Raw genomic sequence first — 10,747 nt, forward strand, 5'->3', positions numbered from 1 at the left:
AAAATAAAAACATAAACGTTTTATGTCTGCACCCAATTTAGCATTCCACATACAACACCATTGCATATAAAATAATGCATGCACTAGACTTAAATAAATCAAAGAAAACAACGAACATTGTATTTGTATTCTAACATAAAGATACCCATGGGCAAGAGAGTGAAAGACGTCAAGAATGGAGCAATTGAAGTAGGAATGACTTGGCAAAGGAATCAAGGAATATCATTAGAGTTTACTTTTGGTCAGTGGTAAGCATGAAGAAAATAAGTACATACCTAAATTTTTTAGAGCATAAAAAAAAATCCCTAAATTTTTCTAGGGCACATTTACAATAGAGAAAATACGTACAATCCTAATTTTTTTTACATAGAGAGAGAGATGATACTCTTACTCGGATAGGGTGAGAGAGAGAAAGAGAGAGAAAAATATGTTGCTCTAAGAATGTGTATACAAAAATAAAATGTATAATTTTTAGTTGTCTTTTATTGTCATTATATATTTGTGTAAGGATAATGTGGTCTACGCTAAATTTGTATTTGTATGTAAACCCATCATTTTAAGGTTTCATTCCTTGTCAATGAGAATTGATCAAGATTGTTTCTCTCTCTAGACTGTTCCTCAGCTTTTCATCTTCTTTAAATCTAATATGGCATTAGAGAGACAAAGATTCGATCATCTCTTGTTTTTTGCTGCTTACAGATCGTTTTTTTAGTGAAGGTCAGTAATCAAATAAATTTAATTTTCATCCATGATTGGAACAATCATCAATCTCTCAAATTTTCATTGCAAATTAACTTTCGTTGCATCTGCAAATTTGCAAATTTTTGTTGCATATTTGAAACCCTATTGCTTTCATTGCATATTTGGTTGCCTTTGCTGCATATGCAATTTTCACTTACATTACAAAAATTTAGTTACCCTCTCTCTCTCTCTTTAATTTCGTTAATGCAAATTGTGTTTATGCTCCTGGTTATCAATCTGTCCCCTTTTGAATGATGCTTCCCTTTGAATACCCGGTATAGTAGATGGATATGGTTGAGAAGAGCTCGAGTCTCTGCACTGCTGCACCATCCCCTGAATTTCTATCCATAAGATTTTTGTGGCGCTCCTTGCATTCTTTAGGTTGCTGGAATACGTACTTGAATGGTATGGTAATGTTTATAGCATCGCTAACTAGCTCCAACTGCCTCCCTAGAAAAGATCTGGTCAAAGCAAATTTTTTCTCTCTCTCTCTGTGGTATCGTTTATTACTATCAATTTCTCTCTCCAGAAAAGATCTGGTCAAAGAAAATTTTTTCTTGTAGTATCTCAAATTAATTCCCATTGCTTTCTCCAATTGATCGCTTTTCCTTTGCCAATTTTTCTAGAGAGAAACTTTGACTCCAAAATAAAAAATAAAAAGAAAAAGAAAATACCCATCTATGGAATGCAAAAGTAATATAGAGAGTGCTACTATTTATGTGCGTCTTGATGGGAAGAACTATTGCTTGTGGTCTTTCCAAATGAGACGTTTTCTCGTGGGACAGAAGTCATGGGGCTATATTGATGGTTTTGTTCCCATGCCTAAGGATGACAATGGACGTAGTGATTGCCTTACCATAGATCTATTGTGAGATGGATTGTGAACTCAATTGAGCTCAAAATTGGGGGCAACCTCACTTCTCAATCTAGTGCTAAAGTAATGTGGGATTATTTACAGAAGATTTATTCTCAAGCAAATATTGCAATTTTGTATACCCTTGAACAGGAGAGCATGAAGACACAACAAAGGGACTCTCATCAATTCAAGATTATTTTAATACTCTTTCGGGTATATAGAATGAGATGGACTGGATGGAGTCAGAGCCACCCACTGAAGCTGTTACTAAAGCACAAAATCGGTCTCGTTTATTTCACTTCCTTATGGGGTTGCGATCAGAGTTTGAAAGCATGAGAGCATCAATCCTTCATCGTACTCCCATTCCACCATTAGATGATTGCATCTCAGATCTCCTTTCTGAAGAAACTCGCTTAAGCTCTCTTGGGATTTGCAAATCCACATCACAAGATGTCATTGATATGGCCTTAGCCACGTCCAATTCCTTAACAAAGATACCAATTATGTCTAAGTGTAGTGTTACATATGCAAACAAATAGGCCACACGGTCGATCGGTGCAAGAAGTACATTTTTTACAATTATTATAAGAAGCTCAGACATGTAATAACTGATTGTCAAAAACACCATCAGGTACGTGAGAAGCCTCTTGTACCTAGTCAAATTCAATGGGCTACAATTGCCTCCATTCCTAGTCCCACTAGTGTAAAGAATGCCACTTCCATTCACTCTCATTCTGCCTCCACATCTGTTACCCTTGTATCTATGCCAAATCTTCACTCTATTGACTCAACTACACTCCTACTTCTTGTTCAGGTTTTAGCTTCCATAGGTTTTTCAGGTAACTCAAATCCTTTATCAAATACTTGGATCATAGACTCAAGAGCATCAAATTATTTGATAAAACAACTTTCGCATTTATCCTCGGTAAAACCCCATTATGAAAATATGACTTATTTTACTGCTAATGAGTCTCCACTTCATGTTACCCACTCTGGTAATACCAGTGTCCCTAATCCATCTGGTAACTTCTTAGCATTGAAAGATGTTTATCATATTCTCAACCTTCATTTCAATTTAATATCTGTTGGCCAGTTAATTAATAACAAGTGCCTTGTTTATTTTTCTAATAAAAGTTGTGTGTTGTAGGATCTAACAACCGAAACAGTGATTGGGAGAGGCACTAAACATAGTCGGCCTTTCACAGTTACTTTCAGTGAGCTCATTCCCATCTTTCACAAGCTCTGTCAGTTTATTATCTTTTTTTTTCTCCTCCTGAAATAAGTCAATCAAATTCTCTTTGGAATATTTGGCATTGTAGTTTAGGACGCCCACATTCTCAAAAAATGGTTTCTTTTTAAACTTTGTCCTTTTACTTGTTGTCTTCTCTCAAAAAATTTGATAAAAATATTGTTTGTGAGAGTTGCAAGTTCGTAAAACACTTCGATCAACCTTTTCCTCATAGCAATAATAAAAGTATATCCATCATTTCTCTTTAGTACACTCTGATGTTTGGGGCTTGCTCTTGCTCCTTCAATTAATAGATTTTCTTATTATATGATATTTATATATGATTTTTCTAATATAGTTGGATTTATTTTCTCAAACACAAGTCAAGTGTGTTTAGCGTTTTTAAAGACTTCAGTAATATGATAAAAAATCAATTTAATAAAAACATTAAAGTTTTTAGGTCTGATTCTTGGGGGGAATATCTATCCAATGAATTTCAAACATATCGTCATACAAATGACATTCTTCATCAACGTTCATGCCCTCATGGAGTTCTTGAAAAAAAATATCGCCATATTCTTGAAACCGCTCTTTCTCTTCTTATTAACTCTCATTCCCCAAAGAAAGTTTGGGTTGAAGCGATGTATACTATTGTCTATCTTGTTAATCTAATTCCTACACCGATTTTACAAAATGTATCACCATTTCAAAAGCTTTTTAAAAAACGCCCTGACTACTCACATTTACGTGTGTTTGGGTGCACATGCTTTGTACTTTTTACAATCTTCTACATGTGATAAACTTCACCTAAGTATGTCAAATGCATGTTCGTAGGTTTTCTAATAAATTAAAAAGGATAGCGTTGTTTTGATCATTCTATTAATCATATTAGAATATCTCGATACGTTACATTTTTCAAACATATACCCTTCCACCAACACTACCCACACCCTAATTCAACAACACATGGACCTAGTTTTCTTTTTTTCCTAGTTTCGATAATCCTCCTTTTCATTGTCACGAAAATCAGAGATTGCCACATTCAATAACTAACTTTGATGACGAAGTTGCAGCTTTAGAGGCAAATCGCACTTGGGATTTGGTGTCATTGCCCTCCAAAAAACATGTTATTAGTAGTAAATGGATCTATAAAGTCAAGTTATGAGCTGTTGATACTCTTGATTGGTACCAGGCCTGATTAGTTGCTCAGGGTTATGCACAGAAGCATGGCATCGATTATGAAGAAACTTTTGCTCTAATTGCTAAGATGAAAACTATTTGTACTTTTATTGCACTCGTATCTATTCGTGAATGGCCCATATGGTAGATGGATGTCAAAAATACATTCCTTAATGGCAAACTTCAAAAAGAAGTTTATATGTGTCAACCACTTGGGTTTGTTTATCAAGATAAGCCATTGGTTTGTCAACTTCATAAAGCAATTTACGGTCTCAAACAAGCTCTTCGTACGTGGTTTGAGCTTTTTCAGGCTGTCATTCTTGCAACTGGTTTCACTCAAAGTAAACATGATCACTCCATGTTTATTCGTACCACAAAGCATGTAATTTGCATTATTTTATTATATGTTGATAATATTCTTATGTCTTGCAATGATTTCACTTCCATTAAGGATGTGAAGCTACAATTACAGAAGAATTTCAAATGAAGGATCTTGGGAAAGTATCTTATTTTCTTGCCCTTGAGATTTCTCGCTCTAAACGTGGTATTTACATCTCTCAACAGAAGTATGCACTTGATATTGTTTCCAATGCCCGATTGAATGATACGAAGGTTGTTGACACACCCATGGAATTCAATGTTAAACTTTCTACATATGTTTGAGATCCTCTTTTTGTGCCTATGATGTATCGCAAACTCATAGGCTCCCTCATCTATCTCACTATGACTCGCCTAGATATTGCATATGATGTCCATGTTGTGAGCCAATTTGTTTCAGATCCTCGATGACCACATCTGTCAGCAATTTATTGAATTTTATGCTATGTTCGAGATATTTCCATTTGTGGATTATTCTTTGACTCCACATCCTCTTTAGATCTCAATGCATATGCAGATGCAGATTAGGCAGGTGATCCACACACTTATCGTTCTGCTACAGGATATTGTGTGTTTCTTGGGTCATCATTAATATCTTGGAAGAGCAAAAAACATGAAACTGTTTTCAAGTCAAGTACTGAAGCTGAGTACATGCTATGTCCTCTGTTGCTAGTAAGATTATTTGGGTTCGTACTCTTCTCAATAAGTTTGATATCTCTATTTCAAATCCCCCACCTCTATATGTAAATAACCAAAGTGCAATTAAGATTGCAGCTAATCCATTTTTTCATGAGCAAAAATATATTAATGTAGATTGTTATTATATTTGTGATCGTTATCTTGATGTTACGTTATCTCTCCCTTATGTTTCTTCTATTGAACAAACGACTGATATTTTTATCGAATCTGTTACTCGGAGCAGCCATGATTTTTTAGTGGACAAGCTAATGCTCTACTCATGTCCGCATCAGCTTGAAAGGGGTAATAATGTGTATACAAAAATAAAATGTATAATTTTTAATTGTCCTTTATTATATTTGGATAGGGATAATGTGGTCTAGACTAAATTTGTATTTTTATATAAACCTTTTTAGGGTTTCATTCATCGTCAATGAGAATTGATCAATATTGTTTCTCTCTCTAAATTGTTCATCAGCTTTTCATTGCTGGCACATGGTGAAAGAGAGGTTGCTCTTGCTCTTTTGCTCGCACATGGTTACTTGCACAAGCTGAGATAGAGAGAGACCATAGGGAAAGAGCTCGCGGTTGCTCACACTGACTAATTGAGAGACAACAAAAGGAAAGAGCTCCCATAGGCTGAGACAGAGAAAGTGAACATATGGAAAGTGCTTGCACATGGTTGCTCGTAAAAGCAGAGAGAGAGCAAAAATAATAGAGGGAAGGAGGTTGCATAGGGTTGTTCGTAGAGAAGAGACAGAGGGAAGGGAGGCTCTTCAAGGGAGTTTGCGAAAAGGGAGAAAGAAACATAACGAGGTTAGGATTTTTAGGGGTGAAAGGCGCATGCAAGTTTTAGTGAAAACTACAGGACAATATGTAATAGATGAACAGTGAAAGGGGAAAAAGGCTCATTCTGACTTTCATCCTTTTGTGCCTTATCAAACACGTTCAATGTACAGTGTGGGGGAAAGTCGGGTATTTTCCCCTCTTTACAACGCTTTACGCGGTTACCAAACGCCACCTAAGTGTAGGTTCATGGATCACAGAGGCCTTTGGACATAAGATGTAGTATACAAACAATATTGTTTTATGAGGGACTATACATTCTTCTTTTAGTGTTTTAGAATGGGAGTTGAAAACTACAAAATATTAATAGAGTGAGGTGGGGGTGTCTTGAAAGGGTTTAGAGAATAAAGAAAAAGTGCATTGTGTCTCTTTTTAATGTTTTGGAAATTTATTTAAAAAAATTATGAGATATACTCAAACGCTCACGACAATGATCCCTTTAGAAAAGTAACAATAGAGGATGGAGAGAGAGTCTCACAGATAGAGTCCCTTCTGGAAAGTAATGTTGTATTTGCTAGAGTCTCACAACTATTGGCAAAATTCAATGAGGTTACAGTTAGAGATGATTCAAACTGTGCGAGACATTACTTGTTTGTATAATAGGGTCTCAAAGGTCATGATTTCTCAGCTCCCTCAGCTATTAGGGGAATTGAATTCTGTGTACCTATCTTTCGAATGTTGTTGATGTGGTAATTTGGGATTTCGAGAATGATGACCTATTGTCAATCAAGTTTGCATATCGGCCGTTGTTTGATGATCGAATGAAATAGACTAAACCGGTATTGAGTAAAGTATGGCAGTGGCCAATTCCTCACAAAGTACAAGCATTCTTATGGATTGCAATGCAAGGTAAGAATTTGGCAATGGATAATTTGATGAAAAGAGGTAAGATTTTTGAAAAATATATATTTGATATGTAAAGAGGATGACAAGATAGGAGACCATATATCCTAATATTGTTATTTTGCTTTTATGTGTGGGAGTGGAGCTTTAGATGCTAGGGCTTTTATTTGATGTTGCCTAATAGCGTTATGGATATTGTTCAACACCTGAAAATGCCGGGTCTGTTGAAATATGGGAAGATAATTTGGGAAATTTTCCTTGGTGTTCTACTTTGGGAGATCTAGAGGGAAAGAAATAGGCAGACCTTTGAGGGGATCATCTTGATTAAGGAGAGAATTACAATTAGAATCCTACATACTTTATGGAGTTGGATTTCGATCACAATAGAAGGTTGGGGGTTTTCAGAAGTTGATGTCATGTTAAACTAGGGGATGTTTCTAGACATTGCAACACAAAGGTAAGAACGAAGGTTAGATGGATTCCTCCTATGATGGGATGCTATAAACTCAACTTTGATAGCAGCTCACTTGAGAATCCTAGTCCAGAGGGAGTTGGGGGCGAGTTAAGGGATTGGAATGATAATGTACTGTTTTGTTATATCGGGCCTTGTGGACTGACTTCGGCTAATCAGGCTGAACTGTTGTCTTTGTTGCATGGTTTAAAGATTTTTCTAAAAGGACTAATGGGAGAGCATCTTGTTGTGAAAGGAGAAGATTCATTTAATGTGATCAATTGGTGTAAACAGGAACAAAAAGTTTGGTGGAGTTTGAGATCTTTTTGCTTGAATATTTTGGATATCTAGAATTCATTAGTGGTCTCCTTCACACACGTATATAGAGAAACAAATGAGGCGGCAGACTATCAAGCTAAAAGATATGCGTCTCTTATGGCCCTTTGTGTTTCTGAGGAGTTAGGTTCTCTCATGTAATGGTTCTTTGAAACTTGTACTCAGTATTCTCTTCCATTAATAAAATTTTGAATATTGTTAAAAGACAAAAAGAAGAAGAAGAAGAAAGAAGAGGATGGAGAGAGAGAGAGCATATGGTGTTAAAAGGGCAGTAATAAGGATACTAACACTTGTTATGAAGAAATTATTAGCTGGGTGTTTTATCGGGATATTATCGTGTTTGTCTTTTTAACTTGGAATTTATCGGATGACTATTGGGACTTCAATATTTTAAATTAAATATATTTGTTTACTATAATATAAATCCTTCTTTAGATTGGTGAGTTTAATTCAAATTATATAAAATAAAAAATATAAATATATTGAAAATCTTATAAATAATAAAGTTGAAAATAAAGTTTAATATAAATTAAAATTAAAAAAATAAATTAAAATTAAAAAAATAAATTAAAATTAAAATATCATTTCCTCACTGATTTATCCAAAAAAAATTAAAATATCATGACTCATTATCCAACTTGACAAATTTAACTGTCAGTTACTTGGAAACCGCTTCGAAATTGTCTTATTGATATTTTTTTCAGAGCTATTTTGGGCAAATAAAATGTCATCTTTCCAAATTCCATTGTTGATTTTTCTTTCACACTATATTTAAGTTAATATACGGAAAGGTTTTTGTTGTGATAGTAACTAGACAACCTAGACCGTTGTTATAAGTTTAGATTATTATAATACTGTTTATTATCAATTCATCATATAATAAAATTAAAATAACTTTTCAATTTACCGGATAGAAAAGATAGAATTCATGCCGAGATTTTTTCACATAAAAATGTTATATGGCACGGGCAGAGCACCAAGAGGAAAGAGGCCATGGGATTGGTATGGGTTTCTAAAATGAGCACCACGCCAATTAGAAGAAAGGCAATTTACAGGGTTGGGGTTCTAGAAAGCCAGCAAGGTAAAGTCATAAAAAAGATGGATGTGATACTATAAGTGTTTTGCAGGACTTCAAATAATTGAAATAAGGCGTGGAAGACGAGGATGATGAGTGTTTCACAACACCAAAGTGAGACCTTATCCAGGTCAACTTATTGAAATAATTGATTCAAAGCGTTCAACTGATTAGGCCATCTTGAGTTTATAAAATAATCTAAGAAATATTTGGAAAACATTTTGAAATTTAAATTCAGTTTGTGGAAAATTTTGATAAATATGTTACATATTTTAATAGACTTGTCGAATATATGGGAATACCAAGACTTTGGTTCTTGTTTGAGTATCGCACAATCATTTTATGGGAAAAATGCAATAAATGTAAAAAAATAAGAATAAAGAAAAGCAAGAATAGTAAAATCTAAACTCTATTGAACAAAAATACAAGAACAATACAATCTAGGGAAAATTACAAAAAACCCCATGACTACACTTTCTATGCAACTTACCCCCAACGTAACTATTTCTCTCACTTTATTTTTTCCAAAATACATTTTCTATGTAAATACCTCCCAATCAAAATAAAAATAAAAAAATACCTGAACTACCCTCCATTACTTTTATTTTACCCATGCCTCTCTCTCCTCTATCTCACCAAAATAGGGCTCTAATACTAGGTAAGTGCGGTCCGGCAGTAGAACACTATAGAGTCACAAGGCTCTAGCATTGTTAAGTGTGGTCTGGCAGTAGAATACTCTGGAGTCACAGGGCTCCGACGCTATATAAGTGCGGTCCGACAGTAAAACTTTTGGCGTCACAAGGCTCCGACAGTTACAAAGGGCAGTCCAGTAGTAGATAATTTTGGAGTCATAGGGCTCCGGCACTGTGTAGGTGAGGTCCGACAGTAAAAATTCTGGAGTTACAGTGATCCGACAGTTGCAAAGGGTGGTCCGACAGTAGATGTTACTGGCTTCCAGGGTTCTGGCACGATGTAAAGGGCGATCCGGCAGTACTCAATTTCGGTCCGCTAGCTGTCTTAGGGTGGTCCGACACTTAAGTTTCTTGAATAATAGGTCCGGCAATGCGATGGTGCGCTCCGACAACGTGCTACTGGGGTTCGAAAGTCAACGTCAAATCTGACCAAAATGATTTTTGTGTACAAGAAGGGCATTTCCGTATAAAAACAATGAAATTTTTCCCTTGGGGGTATTTGCATAGAAAGTTTGTTTTAAGGAAAAAAAGTGAGAAAAAAATTTGTTTGGGGTAACTTTCATAGAAATACTGATCTTGGGTTTTTTTTATTTTTTTTTGTAATTTTCCCTATAATGTAAGCCCTACCTAACGAAACACATTAAAAGTTTAACATTGTATTTATAGAAAAATTTTGGAGGCTGCATGAAATTATCCAAAAAACCCTATGCCAAGGCAAAAAATACAAGCAAATACAAAATTGTTAAATTATTAAAACACTACCTAAGTATAACTAGAACCAAAAAGCAATTTGTTTTTAATTATAAAAAGCAAATTATTTGGTGTGCCCAAGCCTACATCTGTTATTATGCGGGCCTGGAGATCTACACCATCCACCAAAACTGGGTCCCGTAAATAATAATCTTCCAAAGAAAAGGTAAAATCAATTGTTCAAATATTTTCTCCAAAAAGTATAATTTCTAGTTTTAAAAATTTATTTATTTTTATAGATTAATAATCTCCATGTTAAAGATTATATATTTCTTAAAAATTAGGTATGAATTCTATTTCAAAAACAAATTATTAAGGGGCCTGCATTTCTACATGTGTGTCCGTAGACTCATAGAAACCGCGTCGTTTATAAAAAGTTTTTGATTTTCTCAAAATTTTAAGAAAAATCCTAAATCAAGGCAGAAAAACAATAATACAAATGCTATTTGAAAACTATCTAAAGCCCTACCTAACACAACCTGGCAAAATATAATATTTACAAAAAATTCTAACATAATATTTACAAAAAATTCTAATCTTCTTGAATTTTTCAGAAAAATCGTAAACCTAGACAAATAATAAATAAATAGAAATATTTTAAAAATTATCTAAATCCTAGCTAAGACAACTTAGAACAAAAACAATGAACATAATATTTCTGAAATTTTTTGGATTTTCTCCAAGATTTCATGAA

At 34.5% G+C, this 10,747-nt stretch overlaps 1 long non-coding RNA gene across 1 annotated transcript; it reads left to right on the forward strand.

Annotated features, from left to right (window-relative positions):
- The first annotated feature begins 513 nt into the window (after positions 1-513).
- LOC148783251 (uncharacterized) lies at positions 514-4,439 on the forward strand. The gene is made up of 2 exons (XR_016050643.1): positions 514-717; positions 1,748-4,439. It is a non-coding gene; the product is annotated as an uncharacterized LOC148783251 (long non-coding RNA).
- Positions 4,440-10,747: the final 6,308 nt, after the last annotated feature.

The sequence above is a fragment of the Amborella trichopoda genome, chromosome 2 (genome assembly GCF_054954075.1).
Source record: "Amborella trichopoda isolate Santa Cruz 75 chromosome 2, AtrichopodaSantaCruz75HAP2 v2.0, whole genome shotgun sequence".
NCBI lineage: Eukaryota > Viridiplantae > Streptophyta > Magnoliopsida > Amborellales > Amborellaceae > Amborella > Amborella trichopoda.